This window comes from Penaeus chinensis, chromosome 32 (genome assembly GCF_019202785.1).
Source record: "Penaeus chinensis breed Huanghai No. 1 chromosome 32, ASM1920278v2, whole genome shotgun sequence".
Classification (NCBI taxonomy): Eukaryota; Metazoa; Arthropoda; class Malacostraca; order Decapoda; family Penaeidae; genus Penaeus; species Penaeus chinensis.
In genome coordinates, this window is record NC_061850.1 from 21,065,361 (window position 1) to 21,067,860 (window position 2,500).

At 33.9% G+C, this 2,500-nt stretch overlaps 1 protein-coding gene across 2 annotated transcripts in view; it reads left to right on the top strand.

The window, feature by feature from the left end:
* The first annotated feature begins 398 nt into the window (after nucleotides 1-398).
* LOC125042548 (E3 ubiquitin-protein ligase RNF185-like) overlaps nucleotides 399-2,500 on the top strand; it is a 21,553-nt gene continuing 19,451 nt past the window's right edge. For both annotated transcript variants that reach the window (XM_047638239.1, XM_047638238.1), the window contains exon 1: nucleotides 399-555. The gene's annotated coding sequence lies outside the window, so the exon portion shown is untranslated. The remainder of the gene's footprint in view (nucleotides 556-2,500) is intronic.

Here is a 2,500-nt window from a genome sequence, read left to right on the forward strand (position 1 = left end):
TGCGTCAGGCTCAAATGTACATTTAGAGTATACGGGAGTTAACAAAAAAAAAACAAGAAAATTAATAGAAAAAAACGAACAAAGAAAATATTTGGAAAAAAAAAATAAGCTATAATGTGAAAAAATACAATACATTAAAAAAATATATTATAGGAAAAGAAAATCAACCAAACAATTGACAATCGACATGTAACAAGTATTCTGTTTACATCATTTTCGGATTAGCTCCGTGTTATATAAATTAGGACACGTATTATTATTCCGAGTGATTTCGGATAGCTATATAAACATTACGCACAAAAAACTTTCTACAAAATACAAGATGTATTTTGTGCTATAATATAACCCTAATATATCTTTACATTCATTTTACACTTAAATGTCCTCTGTTGACATGTCGTCTAGGTAACGCGTATATATGAAAAGCTCGGGAATTCGCTTCTGCTATTGGCTTTCCTCTTCAGTATTTTGGATTGGTTTTATGACTCTGTTTCACTATTCACTCTAAGTATCTGTCAAGGAAACACATCTTGTACGACGGAGTAGTTGTTGGAGGTAAGAAATAAAGGACCACAGTACTTGATATGGTAGTGATATCACGAACGGGTGTAACCTTGGGCCATTTTAGGTTGACATCCATTGCAACGGCTGGAATTTTTATTTTATTTTATTAATTTTAGGGTTTAGAAGAGTCTTCTTAGTGGGAATGTGAGTGATGTGATTTTTATGTCATGGTTTACACAAGAAAGATCGTTTTTCTCGATTATTTGAGTGCGGGTCGTTTCAGTTATGGTGAAGATATAGGGGTACTCGGGGGTTTTTTTTCGGTTTGACCGGCAGTATGTCACCGATTTCTACGTATTCTGGGATTACCTGCTCTTCATTAATGTGTTCGAATTAGAACTTCAGGAATTGAGTCTGACTGCTTGCCTTACTTAGATTCAGCACTTGAAATGAACTGTTCAATTTGTCATACTTAACTCCCTGCTACTAAATGCATACACAGACTGCCTTAGTTTTGTTTTTTTAATTTTATTTACTCCACAAGTGTTATTTTTCCCAGGAATTGGTTATTAGGCTTACCTGGCCACATGTGATAACTCATTCCTTGATTTGGGATGATTTTTCCTAACCATTATCATTGTTATTGTTGTTATCATCATTATCAGCTTTCATCTTCATCTATATATTATCAATATTATTAATGTTGTTATTTATTTATTATTATTATTATCATTATTTGACTTTATTGTTATTGAAATTACAATTATAACAATTTACTAATAGTATATATTTTTTTTCATATTTTTCCAAAAATGAGGAAAAGAGGAAAGAAATGAGATGAGATAGGCCTTATCAATTTACTCTTTGGTGACAAAATTAAATTAGAATCACATCGGAACTGGGCATTTCAATGGGTTAACCTCTCAATGACAGCATCAGAAATTCCTTGGTGTCACTGATACCGGAGGCTTCAGGCAATCATTCTGCTACATGTAGTGGAACTTTTTGCTCAGTGCATTCTAGTGCGACGCAACGTCTATAGCCATACCCAGCTTGATGAGGTGCCCAGAAGAGGACCACAGATTGATGGAGTAACCTAAGCTAATGGCCATATAGAACAAATAAAACAATATGTTATGATATAGAAATAATTCACTAAGAGCAAAGCTAAGGCCACAGTCTCCTATTAACCCCTAAGATCTGAGTGCTTCACTGCGTGCACATGGCCCAAAATCAGGGTATTAAGCTTACTTGAGTGGCCACTCTCATGGGTGTGTGGCTTATAGGCCAAACGTACACAAACACTCATAGGCAGTGTCAAGACTCTTTACCTCTCCTTTGTAATGTTATTATCTTGGTTAATCTTTACAATATGGATACACTAATCAAGGGCAAATTGTGATGATATTCTTATAGAGGACAAACAAGCTGCAGTTGCCCATACAAGAAATAAACTGCAGGCACTTGCCAGTGGCTAGTTATTTTTGCTGAATCTTCCAAAATATTTATGGTTAGGCTTATCTCTTTGTATATATAAATGTGAATTCCAGTCCATAGTATTTTAAATCAGATAAGATGTGTTGCAGCACCCTTAATAAGATGGGTATTGACAGGCAAGCTAGCAATGTGTTAGCTTGTATAATGATCCCATTTGAAGTTTAACTATCCTCTTCTTTACACTCATTGTGTTTTCATGATATGTGCTTACCTGATAGGTGACCTATGATGATGATGAAAAAAAAATAAATTCCAGCACAGCCCTTTGGAAAATGTTTGCAGTTCTCCATTTAAACGTACTGAGACTTTTGTTTGAGATAGCTATATTGTTTGAATTTTTAAACTTAAAAACCCATTGCTAACATAGAGTGAGGGTAGGTATCCCTTCTGAATTAAATTTGAATATTAAAGTTGGGCTTTTTAAAAAAAAATAGATTTTATTTTGCTTCTATGTGGTAGTATGATTTAGAGTATTTTATATTTCTGACAAAACTTTCAT